The sequence below is a fragment of the Ambystoma mexicanum genome, chromosome 7p (assembly GCF_040938575.1).
Source record: "Ambystoma mexicanum isolate Mex_15411 chromosome 7p, UKY_AmexF1_1, whole genome shotgun sequence".
NCBI classification, from domain to species: domain Eukaryota; kingdom Metazoa; phylum Chordata; class Amphibia; order Caudata; family Ambystomatidae; genus Ambystoma; species Ambystoma mexicanum.
In genome coordinates, this window is record NC_090939.1 from 811,233,416 (window position 1) to 811,251,735 (window position 18,320).

The window sequence follows — 18,320 nt, forward strand, 5'->3', positions numbered from 1 at the left end:
GTGGGGAATGTAAAGGAGGTCCCAGACATGATTTGCACCCCCGCCCCTCCTTTCGAGGTACCAGAAAGGTACTCACCAAGATACGTGACGTATGAAGAGCAAATGAACCAGCAGAGAGTTGCACTGGGACTCTGCCCATTGTACATTAGAAGATCTGTACCTGTCGAAGAGCCCGTAACCAGACAACCCTGGGCAACACGGTATCCTATCAGACAGCCATACCAGCCACTAATACGAAATAAGGAGTACCTACAGACGGTCCACGAAGAGGCCCCAAGAGCCCTAATGGAAGGCCAGTGAATATAACACAAGGGCCTGAACAGACTCATAAATGAACAAAAGCCACTATCGAAAATAACACGCCAGTGTAAGTGATTACGAAAATAAATGTAATGGATATTAAGACGAGACAATATTAAACGTGAGAGAACGGTGCTACAGGACAAGATGGAAGCAACCGATCTGTCAACCGTGTGTAAATAGGCTTGGAACGCAAGATGCTAAGAAATCGATACTGCTTGCAGTGCATAGTAGAAGATAGAGCGGCAAGCGCCAACCATATATCTACCTCAATAAGGCACACTATACAAGTGCAACACCATTTTGTGAAGCAGAAATGGGCCCAGGCTGCCAAAGGCCTGGCAGGCCAAGTTTCAAAACCCAGCCAAAGTCAGGAGAAGGAGTGGAATCGAAACTCAGCAAAAAACGACTCATGCTTAGGAAATCGAGGTCAACCAGAGAAGGGGAGGAAAGCATAAACTCGCAAGACTCCAACTACAGAACATACCAGCCCATCCCTGAAGGTCAAGATAAGAGAGGCCCATGCAGGTGGCTAGGCTGACACAGAATTAAATGCACAAAAGGCTAGAAACTGAAGCAGATTCACGGTGAACCAACACATGACCAGCCAGGCGCGAAGAGGTACCACCGACTGATGTCATCCAGAACCCGAGGATGCCATAACTTTTCCCGATAAGAATCTACAGTTCCGAGGCCATACCCAGCCAACTAATTGACACATAGCCCTAAAACACTGATTGATACAAAGGAGGAAGGGTGAATCTTGGGGCACTAGGCAGCTGGGTGTCTATTCTGCATGCTGCTAATTAGAGTGGAGATTCATATTTAGGGGTGTAACTTGCCCAATCACAATGGACCATGTAATCTAGGGTCCTATAGACACTGTAACCAATGAGACGTCGTACTTGTAGTGACGTCAATCACGTGTGTTGTAGAGGGATGGGCGTAGACACCCACCCGATAAGAGTTATCCAATCCACATGCTTTATTTCTATATACAGATATAGCACCTATACTTAAGTTACCTTTCCTAACCAATTATATTGCATGATGATTTTTTTATAGAAATTAGACGTCAGTAATGACGATTTTAGCCTATAAGAATTGCTGTTCTACCAAAGTTCGTGGAAGTCGGAGCGAGACCGGTGATCGCACTACAGCTGATTCCCATTTGTTTCCCTGTTTGATGTATGTATCATTAAATGGACTTCCCTATGCCACACTACTGAGTCCTCATTATTGAGTCGTGTCGGAGTAAGTGAATCCTGCACCCCCTGTCCTCACATGGTGCAGCTATCTTGTCTTACAGGTTCATGAGGATGAGCACTGACCTATGGACCCGTCAGCGAATTCCTCTCCTCATGAACACTTGGTAGCGTGAGGATGGTCTTGGCCATCAATTATTGATTATCGATTGATATACTCATGAGACACCCGTAGACCGAAGGCACGAAGTAACTCTGAACCTTCGGCAATATCACAAGTCCTTTCGTCATTCCGGCTGAGTAGACTGAGAAGCTTCCCGTGGACAATGATAGAGTAAAATTTCAAAAATCTGCAGTGGGTCTGAAGGAACCCGCGTTTCCAAGCATAACCCTTCTCATTCCCACAGGCAGCGGATTGGACGAAAACCTTAAAAGTAGGAAGAAGAAGGGGCGGTTATCCCGAAGTTCCAGAGAGGAAATGATGCGATCGGTGAGTGAAGCAATAAAACTTGTTACTTTGGCAATTGTCGTATAGGCAGTAGAGCAAGCAAGGGAAAGGTAACGGAGGGTGGTTGAGAAACAATAAAATAGAAGTAGAAAAGACTTTATATATACATTTAGGGGGTAATGACTCGAGCACCTGAAGTAAAAATGTAAATCAGGAGGGCACCTGAAGTAAAAACGTAAATCGGGGGGCACCTGAAGTAAAAACGTAAAGATTTGCCTTGTTCCTGCACTTTAAAGAGTGGTCAGAAGGAACGTGAACCCAGAGCCCACAGTGGGGGGACAATTTAGGCTGCGATGACTTTTCAAGACGTCATAAGGGGGTTCGTTCAAATCCCATTACGGGGTATTAATTAGAAGGCAGGTATACGTATGACCAGCTGGTGTCTGTCTATTCTGTCAAACATCTGTCATATATGATCTGTTGTATGTCAAATGTAAAATAATTGTATTGGTGAGTGTTTAAAATGCATTTTGGATTACGCGATTCTGTAACTGAGAGGGGATCGTCACTGAATTGATGAGTTTTCAGTAAATTGTTGGTATAAAATTTGGCGAGAAAGGATTGGATTGGAGCTTGCGTATTTGGTGCTCGCTCATAATATTGAAAGATTGAAGGAGTTGTATAATTATTGTTGGTGACAGAATTAAGAATGTAGGAAGTTACCCCGCTTGCACATTTATGCAAGCAACTGCCCAAGCATGCAACAAAGCTGAAGAAATATAGTCAAGAGTGGGTCAAGGGCACCGCAAATAAGATGTTTATGCCGTGGCCCCAGAACGGGTCACTCTCTAAGGCTGTTTTACAGCACACAACCACCTTCCTACATGCCACATATACTGGAAAAAAGCTTGAGAAACGCCTTGCCGTCCTCGAACTTTGGAAAATGTTCGAGCAAGCGAAGGAGGAAGAACCACCCACAGACTGGATATTAAATGTATGCACGGATGGGGGTGAGACACCTACCACGCCACCAGCCCCGCCGGAACCAGTCATTGAGGGAAGCAAGACAGAGGGTCTTTACCCGCTGAGAGAACTTAAGGCAGCCACGGGGTATAGCAACCCGGCATATGAGTCGCCTGCATGCAGTGGAGACGACATCAAAGAAAAAGAGCAGGAAGGTGATCTTGCCTCCGCAGTCCCGAGGGACAAGGAGCGCCACCGAGACGAAGGAAAGGATCAGGCACAGAGTAGTGCATCTCTCTCTCGAGAGAGGGAAAAAGCAGAAAGGAAGCAGCAAGTTAGCATTCGCAAAGGACGAGTGGATGGGAGGTCAGATATTGCTAAAACTTGATGGTAAAGGGAGTGATGACGTAAGGGAATGGTCTGATGAGGTGCAGAGAAAGGGAAAAGAGAAGGAAAAGGAAATAAGAAATGAGAGGGTAAGAAAGAAGGATAGGTTAAGGCGAGAACAACTTTATCGCAAAGAGCAAGGAATACCGCTCAGTCGCACACAATATGCATCCTACGAAAAGTACAGGCAGAACATGCTAAAGTTAGAGGAAGAAAGGAGAGTGCAAGAGAGGAATGTAAAGAAGCGGGAAGACAAGGAAAGTAGAAGGGCAAAAGAATATAGAAATGAACGGATGAGGGAAGTAGATAAGGCTAGAGAAGAAGCAAAGAAGCGAAAGGGAATAGATGAGGAAGCAGAATGTAAATGCAGACAGAGGGCACGATATCTAGAATATTTTCAACAGGAAGTTAAAAAACCCAATCCGGTTGTAGAATGAGAAGGCATAGAAGAGTTCTTTCCTGCAAGCGATGTGGTACCAGGTACAAGCGGGACAAATATTGATGATGACTTCGACACCAGAAGCATCGGGAAACGATTGAGAATATTTATGACGAGATGGGCCTGGAATTAATTTCCCAAGGGGGAAGGGAGGATGAGCGCTTAGAGAGTACTCAGCTATACGACACTGAGGATGTCACCCGAAGTAGTGGGAGCAGGGGACTTGTCCCTAGACAGGCTGGAGATTGGGTAGAACGAAGAAGATGCAAGAAGTTGTGTAAACTGGGAGTATTCAGGATCTGACTCCGGTTGGTAAACGGAGGAAGAGGCACATGACGAAGGGAGACAGTGCGAAAAACAGCTCCCAAGGGACCAAGAGGTACAATGGTGGGATGCTAGAGGGTTCACAAGTAGCGCACAGAAGTCGGCTGGACAATCCAGCCGACATGAAGAAACACCACACGGTCAGAGGGGGGCGTCGGCACATGCCTATGCAGACAGGTTAAGGGCATTGCCAGGCAGACGACAAGGTGGGAATGCCACCCCGGCGGTAGACCAGAGAGCTGTGGGGAAAGAGAAGGAGGACTGTGCATTCCAATTCCCGTTGCTAGAAAAAGCGGGTGCAAGACCACAATATATTCCATGGCCACACATGGACAGAGAAAACCTAAAAAATAAGCTTCCAATGCTGACATCAGGAGCCCGAAAGTGGATACATGAGTTAGAGAAAATGACGGGGGGTGTCACCTTAGCTATAGGGGACATTAAGGGCCTCCTTATTACCATACTTGGTGAAAGAGCAGATGATGTATGGAAACGAGCAGGCTACCCTAGGGTAACACTAACTAACGCCACCCATGACAGAGCGCCATTTAATAACTGTATACAGCAGCAGTGTGGAAAGCGCTGCATACACTGTATCCAGACACTTCCGACATGGGAGCTATAATGACTCAGAAAATGAAAGAGTCAGAGGATCCGTTGCTTTATATCCAAAATTTTCAAGACGCGTGGGTGCTCGAAACGCATGAATCTTGGACAAAATCCATCCCTATATTCTACCGTATATTGTGCCAAGGGTTATCAGAACCGGTGCAAAAACAGCTCAAGAAATTGGTAGGAATCGAAGCTAAACCATGGGCCGAAATACAGTTGACAAATGCACACTATTTCAGATTGTTGCAAGAAAATAATCGGAAAAAGGAGGCAACTCGTAAGGGAGAGGAGGCAAAGCTGGTGCAAAGAAAGCTCTCGAAGTATGCTCTCGAGGGAGCCATGCTCACTAACCCAGCCGAACCAAGTGCACAAAAAGCAACTAACCCAGAGCGCGAAATGAATGTACCCCTATTGTATTCACGTCAGGCCCCAGTAAATATTCTGGGTCAGGACCTGATGACTAAATTAAACATGACCATCTCGTTTACCGAGAATGGTATAGTGTGCTCCACCCCAGGAATGCACTACTCAAACTTGTGCGAAATGATCAGAGCATATTCTGGATGTGCAGCCATGAGGGCTATACCGCTGGAGCCAGACGTCTTCGCATATGGCATGCAAGTGCTTATGGCGGGATTGCCGGGCCTCGCAGACAGAGCTATGAGAACCCCTGATGAATTTCTATTCAGACCAAGAATACCCATGCACGAAGAGGAGGGATAAGTATTCCCCCTAATGATACAATCTGCCGCAGTGCGAGGGAGAGTGGTATTGGTTGAAGGATATGACGATGAAGGCAGACAATGGTGTGCAATCGTTGCCATTGAAGAAGGGTATCGGGTGACTGATGTCACGGATGACGATCTGTTCGAAGAACACCCCGACCAACAAGAGACAAGGGTGTAAGTTAGTCTCATATTTTGGGTCAAAATGATCAAACGGGAGGTGCCACAGAAAATGATGTTGCTACTAATACGCCCAGAGTACTTTGATAACGACATGGCCCAAGTGCCTGCTGCAGTTTGGACTACAGGGCCCTATGACGTAGGTCTCCTGAAAGGGGCAGGTGAAGTAAAGGTTAAGCTTAAGCCAGGAGCTATTTTGTTGGGAGCACGACAATACCCCATGTCCAGAGAAGCGGATGAAGGGATTGCAAAGACAATTTCTGCCATGATGGAACAGGGCATCTTAGTGACGTCAGAATCACCTTGCAACACAGTGATTTATCCTGTCAAGAAATCAATGGGAGGATCCTGGCATTTAATACAGGATTTACGAGCATTAAACGATATAGTCGAATCCCAGTTCCCTCTAGTCCCTATTCCATCCACAATACTATACAATATACCAACTGAAGCAAAATATTTCACGGTGATCGATTTGAAAAATGCGTTTTTCTCGATTCCATTGCACCATGACTCACAAGACCTGACGTCATTTACTTTCAGACAAATGCGCCTGAATAGTACGAGATTGCCACAGGGGTACTGTGAGTCCCCGTCAATCTTCAACAGGGGCCTGCAAATGGACCTAAGCAATATCGCGGTGGATTGTGTTGTTTTGCAGTACGTAGATTACATTCTGATCTGCAGCACCACTGAAGAGCAATGCAGGCGCTATTCTGTCCAGCTATTGACTATACTGGCTGAGAAGGGATACAAAGTTGATGAGGAAAAGTTGCAGTACTGCCAACAGGAGGTGTTGCACATAGAGCAACTGATCTCACACGAGGGGAAGAAGGTAACCCCAGAAAGGGCTGAATCTATCATGAACACGGCCAAGCCGCGCACGATAAAATAAATGCAAAGCTTCTTAGGACTGTGCAATTATGTCCGAGCATGGGTCTTTGACTACAGCTCGTATACCAATCCCTTGCTACAGGCCCTTAAAAAGGCCCAGGCAACAAGAAAATAAATTGAATGGAATGAAGCAATGGAGAAAGGGTTTACTGTAACGCTCACCTGGTATCCACGGGGACGTCACTCAGCCTGTTCTGACCTCTTACGACCTCGAACCCTTCCCTGGAGTCTACTCGACTGGAGACAGGGCCTTGTTTTCTTGGAAAGTGTGCTCTTCGTCCTGCTTTCAGCGCAGGGGCGCGTTGATTGATGCAGGCTCGTTGCTGCCTAGTTACTTCACTGGCAAGAGTCCGACAGGTAAGTATAATGAGTCTTTTGAACAGTTCTCTAACTTCATTCCTTTCCTTCCTTAGATGATGGCCAGCATCCGGAGATGGTGACGTGCTGCTGAGATGAGTAGCGCTGAAGGTGAGTGAGAGCACAATGCGCGATGCGACCCTTTCATATTTGTATTGAACTGAGTTCTTTTTCTGTGTCTTTTAGGTGCCGCAACGTTTTCAGTGTGGATGCCGGTTATGAAGAAGAAATGAGGTGAGTAAGCACGGTATGTGGCGCCTCTAGATGTTTCCACGCTAACCTAGAGTGTCTTTTCCCTCTTGCAGATGGATGAGAAGTTCCAGAGACAGAGTTCCTCCAGAGCGGCTGGGATTCAGGTAAGCGTTTGAAGCTCGTACAGTCTTTAAAAAAAAAACAAAGATTTGCTGAATGCTTACTAATGCCTTTTTTCTGTTCTTTTCCCTTTTCCTGAGGAAGCGGCGTGCCGGGATGGGAATGACACCGCCGAAGATGCACGCAGAACAGAAGAAGCAATGAATGATGGTAAGAAGCACTGCAAGGTAAGGCTGTTCCTAACAATGTTCTTGTTCTTGCAGGAGCTGAGCGCAGAAGAAAGATGCAGGCCTACTGGAGACCAATCCGAACACAGTGAGTGTCACGCAGTAGGTGCAGAAAACACAAAGCATGTTTTTCATCCTGGGCATGGCCTAAATAGTCTCTGGATATCCCAAGTGTCTCTGGGCTGAACCACACCCAAAAGACTAGACTGCACATGCAGTTATGGGAACCAAAATATGTGGTGGCATCCACCTTGTCCCAATCAATGCACTACAAGTCCAATCCCCAATGTTATCCTATGTGAGTGAGTGAGTCTGGTGCCACAAGTGCCAAGCCTGACTCCAAGTGGGTCTTTGGAGGGATGGAGAGGCCCTTAAGGGCCATGTATGTGATTGTGGCCTGGCTCCAGCCTGACATCTTGGAGGGCTGGGGACATGAGGGGCAGGAATCATGACATTTACAGAGCTCAAGGGGGCAATTTGTAAGGCCCCAGTGCTCGGGATTCCTAATTATGCAGAGGAATTCTACCTATTCTCACACACCGATGGAAATTTTTTGATGGCAGTGCTCACGCAGCGAACCTCGCTGGGCTACAAGCCCCTAGCATATTACAGCGGGAGTCTGGACTCGGTCATGAAGGGCCATTTCCCATGCGAACAAAATCTAGCTGCTGCCGTGTTCACCATCGAGAAGGCGTCATCCATTGTGATGGGGTGCTCCATGACATTGTATGTTCAGCACTCACTGTTCGCCATATTAGAGAAACCAAAGGCACACTGACGTCACAGAGAGCATCCGCCTATGAGGTGATTATCTCTAATCCATCGATTAAAGCAGTGAGATGTAAAACTGTAAACCCTGCCACGTTCATAGCTGAGCCAGTCACAGAGGGAGAACCCATACACGACTGTGCGAACTATGAGGAATTCTATGATGAGATCCCCAGGGTAAAAGAAAATTCTCTGGCAGGTGGAGAAATCGTCTTTATTGATGGGTCTTCAAGAATTGACCAAGAAGACGGACAAAGGTATACAGGTGTTGCCGTGGTAAAACACATAGCGAATGGAGAGTTTCAAGTGCTCGTTAGTGCACGAATACCATCTCACTATTCGGCACAGGCTGCAGAGCTATTGGCATTGATACTCGCCATTGAGAACCATGCAGACCAGGAAGTTATGGTGTATAGTGACTCCGCCTATGTGACGTCCAGAGTTCACGCAGGACTAGTGCGCTGGAAAAGGAGCGGCTACCTCCGAGCAGACAGCACACCAGTGCAACATGCAGCCTTGTTGGACAGGCTGATAAAAGCATTACAGCTCCCAGTGGGCATAGCGGTCGTGAAATGCGCCACTCATACAAAGGGGACGGATTTCGTGTCTCGTGGAAATCATGAAGCGGAAACGGAAGCCAAGCGCATGGCATCCAAGAATGAAACAATCATGGATGTAGAGGTGGCATTTACCCATGAAAGAATGATGATAGCACGAGCCACACCAGAGGCTTATAGCAATATGGGGCAGACTCAGCTAATGCAGCTCCAAGGGGAGGCACCTCAGGAGGAGAAGAAATTGTGGAAGCATCGAGGGTGTTCTTTAAACCCCTCTGACGGACTGTGGAGGCAAGACAGCACTGGTAAACCAGTAATGCCTGTCACCCTTCTAAAGGTAGCGTTAGACCAGCTTCACTACCCCATACACATGTCAAAAGAAAATATTTCTGCAACGCTCGCAGAAGACTGGTTCACACCGAATTTAGCGGAGCATGTTGCATTTTTTATGGTAAACTGCATTATCTGCCAGCAATTCACCTCTGGGCACACATTAAAAGTAGTGAGAGGAATCATCCCTAGACCAAATAGACCTTTCCAGCACCTGCATATCGATTATGTTGAATGATCCAGGTGTGTAATGGGTACAGGTATTTACTTGTGGTGGTGTGTCCCTTTTCAAGATGGGTAGAAGCAGGTCCCTGTGCACACCACAATGCAACCTGTGCCGCAAAGTTCCTGGTGAGGGAAGTGTTCCCTAGATGGGGGGTGTGCGAGGTAATGAGATCAGATAATGGGGCCCATTTTGTAAATTCAGTTTTCGAACAGATCAGCTTGTTGCTTGGTATAAAGCACAAGTTTGCGTCGATGTATCATCCCTAGGGGAATGGGATATGTGAACAAATCAACAGCTTACTCAAGGAAAGGATAGCCAAGTTGAAGCTCACTTTAAGGAAGGGATGGTTGCACTGTCTACCACTGGCATTGTATGCTCTTCGGAAACAGCCAGACTCTGACCATCATCTCACGCTGCACGAAATAGTTACTGGTAGAAGGATGAGGACCCCTCTTGCCCCCCGAGACAGAGCTAGATGTGATGCCCAGCCAACTAGGGAGGTACTAGTAGAATTGATGAAAGCCTATCTGTACTGTTTGACATCCAGCACCTTTGTCATTTCAGGCCAGCTGCAGCGACGGCCGAAAGGGGACAGTACAGCACAAACCACAACAGATAGTGCTGATGCAGGCACAGCTCACAGCCTTTGCGCCCCCCTCATCTTCCCTGGTGACAGCGTACTCATAAGAAATTTCACCAGAAAAAGGTGGGACGAACCACGGTTTAATGGCCCGTTCATCGTAGAGGACAGCACCCCGTCCGCTGTCAAGCTCAATGGCAGGAGAGCCTGGATCTTCCTGAATGACATTAAGCCTTTTATAGGAGAGAGCCCTCCTGCAGCACCTAACACCGAAGAATCTACAGACAACGAGAAAGAACCTCAGCACGTGCAGATAAGATTGATGGCGAGGAAGAAGGACGCATTAGCAGAAATGACAAGACTAAAGTACTCGTGAAATGGATGGCTTTACATTGAACAATTCCTCTGAGCACTAAAGGGGATACAAGACATTCAACAAACACTCTGTGCAGCCAAAGTTGCAGGGTAATGAAGAGAATCACACATCCAAAAATGCAGTGACACTGATAACATGAACGTTTTAGCCACACAAGTTAGTGAACGCAAACTATAATACTCTGATAGCGGCAAATAAGACATTTCTGAGACCCAAAAACGATATCCTGAAGCATCAAGTATCCAGACTCTGTTTGCAAAACTTATAGTGCAGTCCAGCCAAAGTCTTAAGTGGGATGTCCTTACCTACTTCCAACTTGTGGTATTAACATATCCGTCTCTCATAGTGAGAGGATCAAGTGTCACAGAATTCATTCAGGATCCAGATAACAAGAAGGTAATCAGGCAACTACTGACTGTCATCGCAGAGGTCTTCGCCGAATTGCCCAAGCACAGCAAACAAAAAGCAAATGCTTCCACCTCATGCGTTCATAGATGAATTGACTTATACCCTATTCTTCCGGATCATAGAGGAGTGTCCAGGACTTGTTGGGAGAACCACAGATACACTAATCTTTATCAGAGATCCAAGAAACAATGAATTTCTCAACCAAGTATGGTGTAAATTGAACTACGTGGTTGCAATCCACGCAGCAGGGAAGTGTAAAAACTGTTCACGTCAAAATAAAGGATTGTGAACAGGAGCCAACAAACAAGGCAGATGTCCCTGTTACCCGCAGATACCCAGCTGGCCCACCATGTCATGCTCAGACTAGTAACAGACTTGCCTGAAATGGTAGGAAGGCCTGCAGATGTTGATCACCTTCCTCAGAGATCCAGCCAACGCCCCACACATGGGCACACTTCTTCATGGAATAATGCTCCAAGTAGAGCTGTCCAACTTCCAGTGGGAATTCCTAAGGATACTCCAGTGAGACCTTTCGCCGAGGGACAGATAGAGGAGACAAAAACTGTTAACACAGCAAAAAGGCCTGTGCTCTAGAGACTAGAATACAAGAGCAAATGTCGTTGACACCAGAAGACAGCAGATACGTATTCCGGGTCTTCTTCCACCTCATTGAAAACTTTCCAGAACTAGTGGGTAGACCCAGCAATGTTGACATACCCGCATTCCTCAGTAATCCAGCAAAAAACATGCAACTGAACCGGCTCCTGAGGGCTATTGCAGCGCAACTAAGAAGCAATTATGTACATCCACTCCTGAGGAGAGCCTTAGAAGGAGGAAATCCAAAATAGAACTTTGTTGTCATCACTTCACTGTGTAGCAGATAGAGAAGAGAGACACTGTTCCTCAACTCGTCACCGAGAGACCGAACGAAAGGAGCAGACGCAAGAACTTCGCCATCGTATTTTTCCTGTTCTGCATCCTTCTCATTTTTTCTATTTTTTCATATATTGACTTCTGCTTTTATTTTGTACCTGTTGGTACAACATCTTATTTTTGCAATTTTGACTCGTTTGCTATTTTTCCATATTTTTATTTTTATTTTTGTTCCTATTTTTACAACTTCATTTTGTACGATTAGCTAATTTTCCTATTTTGCCACACGTTCACTTTTATTTTTATTTTTATTTTTATTTTTATTTTTATTTTTCATTTTTTCAGCATTCCATTTTTGTGTAATTTGTAGCTGTCTCTTCAGTTTCTTCTTTCGCATTGAACTGTCACCAGCACGTCCTCAGGACCAAGGCAAATTCGAGGCATCCACTGGGACCTCACCTACTTTAGATACGCGTGAATAAATGTGATGTATCCGAACTGCTAGCCTAACCCTTTTCCGTAGTCTAACACAGGAATTGTACTGAGGACCCAGTGACTACCATCATCACTCACGTGAGGGGGGACATTTGGAGAAGCACTCAGCCCTCTAATAGTAACGAACTCTCAAAATACGAGACCAGAGCAAAAGAAGGAATAAATAACTAAAATAACTCTTTCGAAATGAGGGCCCAGAATAGTAACTTGGTTTTACCCCCAACAGAAAGGCTCCCCAGCTTTCCTGGGAGAAAATGCTGCCAGATGTCTTACAAATCTATCATGTGTATATGTTTGGTGATCATTATTGTCTTTCTGTCATTAACAATCAGAACTGCTTTCTTTATTGGTGCACGAAGTGTCCCACTATCAGCACGCCCACAGGATAATGAACGTCAGAATCCCACAAAAGCACCCAGACCCTATCTAGTGATTCCAGTTCAGAGAAAAGCTAATGATGAAGCAAATGATTTAAAATTGAATGTAATCAGAAGTGATATGTATTCACTTGAGGTAACGAATGGAGAGAAAAGCTGGAGACAGGGTCAGCACGAAATGAATGAAAACGTTGCACTGTCCACGGCACGCACCCACACACAGAATGCACACAAACAAGGGCAAGTGTCAATGGCTGCAAGGCCTCCAACGAAGACAGTGGAGAAGGAGAAACTGTCTGCGAACACTCAATTCCAGAGAATAGTGGAGATAACCAAGAAAAGTCAAATGAAATGCCAAAGAAGGAGGAAATAGCAAAATCCCTTGAAAAAACAGAAGTGGCCACGAAATAACTCACAGAGAAGACACACATGATAATAGATTATTTGTTCCCGCTCATAGTCCAAGCAAAGGAACTACACGAGGAGCTTAAAAACAGAACTATAGAAACTATAACAGCAAGCACACCTGCCCCAGCACAAAGAACAAGCCACAGGCCTACAACAAAGCCACAAGTTGGGAGGTTGGTGAACCAATGGTGGTTACGGGAAGTGTATGGAAGACTGAAAAATGGAAGGAAAGGAAGCACAAATCCCCCTCCTACCACAGCGATGCAGTTGAGGCAGCCTGCTCCATCGAGATACCCGAAGTGGAAAAGCAGCACAGATGCATTCAGAGACGTAGTCATAGCAAACTACAGAAGAACGCTGAGAATCAAGAGAAGCCCTCATGAAGATAACAATGAACTTAATGACTATCTGGACAGCACAGCCCATCTCGGGAACAACATATGGTACCAGCACATGAAGGAGGTAGGGCGAAGGCAGTCAAAAGGCGAATGCTTCATCTGTGCTCTACTACCATACAGCATGGGAAAATCCAAGATCTTCGTGGCTGTAGAAGTTGATGTCCCTACAGCACACTGTATGTAGGATGTAGCAATGTGCAACACCAGAGGACAATTTATGGGACGATATGCCTCGTTGATATGGGCCAACGAAAAGAATTACCCGGATGAAGATGGCTACGTCCAGGACATTAAAACAAGAAACCGTGCGCACACCAGAAAACATGTGATCAGGTACGAGAACCCTGGCATCAAAGGATCAGGGATAAAATAGGAAGTTAACCCGAGACTGAACGTCCAACGGAAGACTGCAGAAGAGGCTAAAATCTGGAAGAACAGAGGCCAAATGCAGATCTGTGGGTCAGTGGTCTCCCCAGACGGAGTAATAATCTGCCGAGCATGGATGGTCCTTGGAGCCTGCAAGGAAGCAATAGAGAATTCACAGAGGTTATGCAAACCTCTGTGGCCAAAGCTATTAAAGTTACTAACATGAGTCGAAGATAGAGGGGACCCCTGCAGATAGTGTCATTGGAGAGCCTGACACTATGCTTCAGAAACAATGGCACAAGGAAGATGGGAGAGAATCAAAACTGCAGACGAATCTTTGAAGCTCCGGGAATGACACAAGGAACCGCAGTTATTATGGGCCATTACTGGATGTGTGGATCCAAGGCATACATAAGGCTGCCGAAAAACTGGGGAGGCATATGCACACTAGTGTACGTCCACGTTCCCGCACTAGTGATCCCTAAGAATGACCTAAAGTTGGATAGTTTCCCGAATGCAGATGCTCATCTAAGAAGAAGATCTGTAGAACTGGTATCCAGGATGAAGAGGGAAAATTACTTTCTCCCAAATCAGAAGAAGCATTCCATGCAATCCCATATGAACATAGGCTGTTCAGCCTCACCTCAACAGTATCCACAACACTACTCCTGCCTCACATCCAAGTTGGAGTGAATGCTAAATGGTTGCAGATAACCCGATGGGAGTTATTGCAGACCATCAATACCACTATAAAAGGATTCAACGCGATCAAAGAAGAGTTGAGAGCAATCAGGCTGATGACCCTCCAAAACAGATATGTGCTTGACATGATCACAGCGATGGATGGAGGTGTTTGTGCAAAAATCGGAGAATCATGTTGCACATTTGTACCATCACACAATAAAGAAAACGGAACCCTAACAGAGGCCATGGGCATGTTGACAACTCTAAAAAACCAGATGACCGATGATTCGGACGAGGTGGATGATGACAGCTGGTTTGGGAACCTATTCTCATGGGTCCACAATGGATGGCTGATATATTCAAGTTCCTGTGAGCCCTACTAGCCATGGTACTGCTAGGATGCTGCGTTATCAAGATAATCATCACACAATGCCAGGAAACTGCAAAGAAAGCCATTGGGATGAAAATGATGGTCAATGTCGAGCCAGGTTGGAAGCCAAGAGACCTGACAGATGCAGAAATCTTGGACTTTGTGAAGGCCAGGGAATTTGCACCAGTAGGAACAAAGTTCACTTATCCCAAGAAATGAAAAAGGTATGAAGGAAAATGGATCTATTGCGGTCCAAATGGACAATGCCAGCTTATGATCTGGAATAAAGATGAACATGTCAAAAGAGCAGGAAGTTTGAAAGGTGTGATAAAAATATGGACTCCAAAGACACACGTTCACGCCATCATGTGCCAACCCTGAAGACAATGAACAAAACACAAGAATCAAAAGAAGTAGAGATCAAGAATGAAGCAGAAGTGGTCGATGAACCGACCACCGTGGGGAGTGTAAAGGAGGTCCCAGACATGATTTGCACCCCTGCCCCTCCTTTCGAGGTACATGAAAGGTACTCACCAAGATACGTGACGTATGAAGAGCAAATGAACCAGCAGAGAGTTGCACTGGGACTCTGCCCATTGTACATTAGAAGATCTGTACCTGTCGAAGAGCCCATAACCAGACAACCCTGGGCAACACGGTATCCTATCAGACAGCCATACCAGCCACTAATACGAAATAAGGAGTACCTATAGACGGTCCACGAAGAGGCCCCAAGAGCCCTAATGGAAGGCCAGTGAAAATAACACAAGGGCCTGAACAGACTCATAAATGAACAAAAGCCACTATCAAAAATAACACGGCAGTGTAAGTGATTACGAAAATAAATGTAATGGATACTAAGATGAGACAATATTAAACATGAGAGAACGGTGCTACAGGACAAGATGGAAGCAACTGACCTGTTAACCGTGTGTAAATAGGCTTGGAACGCAAGGTGCTAAGAAATCGATACTGCTTGCAATGCATATACCTCAATAAGGCACACTATACAAGTGCAACTCCATTTTGTGAAGCAGAAATGGGCCCAGGCTGCCAGAGGCCTGGCAGGCCAAGTTTCGAAGCCCAGCCAAAGGCAGGAGAAGGAGCGGAATCGAAACTCAGCAAAGAGCGACTCATGCTTAGGAAATCGAAGTCAACCAGAGAAGGGGAGGAGAGCATGAGCTCACAAGACTCCAACTACGGAGCATGCCAGCCCGTCCGTAAAGGTCAAGATAAGAGAGGCCCATGCAGGTGGCTAGGCTGACACAGAATTAAATGCACAAAAGGCTAGAAACTGAAGCAGATTCACGGTGAACCAACACGTGACCAGCCAGGACTCGAAGAGGTACCACCGCCTGATGTCATCCAGAACCCGAGGATGCCATAACATTTGCCGATAAGAGGCTACAGTTCCGAGGCCAGACCCAGCCAACTAATTGACACATAGCTCTAAAACACTGATTGATGGAAAGGAGGAAGGGTGAATCTTGGGGCACTAGGCTCCTGTGTGTCTTTTCTGCATGCTGCTAATTAAAGTGGAGATTTATGTTTGGGGGTGTAACTTGCCCAATCACAATGGACAATGTAATCTAGGGTCCTATAGACACTGTAACCAATGAGACGTTGTACTTGTAGTGACATCAATCACGTGTGTTGTAGAGGGATGGGCATAGACGCCCACCCGATAAGAGTTATCCAATCCACATGCTTTATTTCTATATACAGATATAGCACCTATACTTAAGTTACCTTTCCGAACCAATTATATTGCATGATGATTTTTATAGAAATTAGACGTCAGTGATGACGATTTTAGCCTATAAGAATTGCTGTTCTACCAAAGTTCGTGGAAGTCGGAGCGAGACCAGTGATCGCACTACAGCTGATTCCCATTTGTTTCCCTGTTTGATGTATGTATAATTAAACTGACTTCCCTTTGCCAAATTACTGAATCCTCATTATTGAGTCGTGTCGGAGTAAGTGAATCCTGCACCCACTGTCCTCACATGGTGCAGCTCTCTTGTCTTACAGGTTCGTGAGGGTGAGCACTGACCTATGGGCCCATCAGTGAATTCCTCTCCTCATGAACAGGAACTCGGTGAAGGTGGTGAGAGGGAACATCAGAAGGAGGCAGATGGCTGTTTGAGCAGGTAACGAAGGAGAGGAAGGGGCACAAAAGAGGTTTGCGATAACACCAAAAGGCAGCAGAAGTACATTTATGTGGAGGTTGGAAGTAACAATGAGGGTGAAGAGGAGCAGTACTTTCAGGAGGAGATTGGTACTGATATGAAGGGGAGGAGTACAATTTGCATAAGAGAGCATGGAACAGTGAAGGATCGAAGGAAGAATGGGTTACAAAGAAGGTTGGAGGAAAAGGTCAAGGAGAAAAAGAGGCACAGACACACCATAGGATAGAGGTGTGTGAGTAGAAGAGGGCTGGAGGTAATAGCACCTGGAACAGCATTAAGGAAGCAGAAGTGAGAGAAAATGAAGATAAATTGGCACACGTTGCAGGAAAGGTCACTGAGACATGAGATCATTAGACTTATCCAAGAGACAGACAAGAGTGGGGTGTTGGGGCCTAGGACTAGAACTCTTAGACAAGGAGTTGAAGAAGGCAGTCTGTGCCACTCTATGAAGAATCTCAACAGGCCAGCCAACTAATGATAGCTTTGGGGTTTATCACATTATCAACCACCCATACGTTATATTGCTACCCAGATGCAATGTACAAGGTCACGTGGGGGACAAATCCCTGGTGAGGGTCCCCCCACGAGTTAAGGATAAGATGCAGGGCACCAGAATCTACAGAAAAAGGGTCAAGAAACAAGTGTTGGGACACTCAACCCCCAAGACTGTAGGGAACTGAGAAGTCAGGATACACCAGGGAACAGATCCCTAAATTGAGGATTATGAAAGCCAGGGAATTTGAGGTTTGGAATCAAAGGTGAATACATCCCATCATTGAGTTATGTTTTCCTTAGTTGGCCTACTTGTTTAAGAATCCCTTATAAACTATTATGTTTTTAAAATCCTACTTTTCTGTGTGGAACTCGTATATAATATTTAGATTTTAGACACTATAAAAGTTAATCAAAATTGATGAGAAGCTGTATTGGTGCCACTTTTGGGCCAGAGGAAGCATTTTGGAAAGCGCTTAGGGTAGAATTATGATCCCTGAAAATTAAGCTAAAGGTAAATGAGGAATGATCCAACAAAATTCAGATTAATAAGAGGCTTAAGCAAGGCTGCGTTGTGGGAAATATTATGTGTATCCTTTACATTTGAACTCTACTTGATCCCATAGTTGAGGTGAGTTCCTTTTGTACTAAACTGAATTTCCATTCATTGCAAATGATAAGGTATGCTGATGACAAGTTATTTTTGGATCAGGCACCAATACAGCTATAGTGCTCCAGCCTTTAGAGTCTTTATTTATTCATTAGTGAAAGGTTTTCAAAACGGCCTTAAGATTAATATCGAGAAAATGTACATCTAAATTAAGAGAAGATCTTTAATATCTGCTTTTAATTGCTTCATAGTGGACATTTTGAAAAGGGCTCAGTTAGGTGAATTTATTTTAATATGTGGGCCTGTAGCTCAATGACAATGGTCGTTGAGTGGATCATCGGAACAGAGAGAACACAAGGGAAGCTGCCTGCTAAAGTCCTGGTCTGTTGTCATACTGATCATGGAGACTTATAATCTAAACGTATTCCACACATATTTCA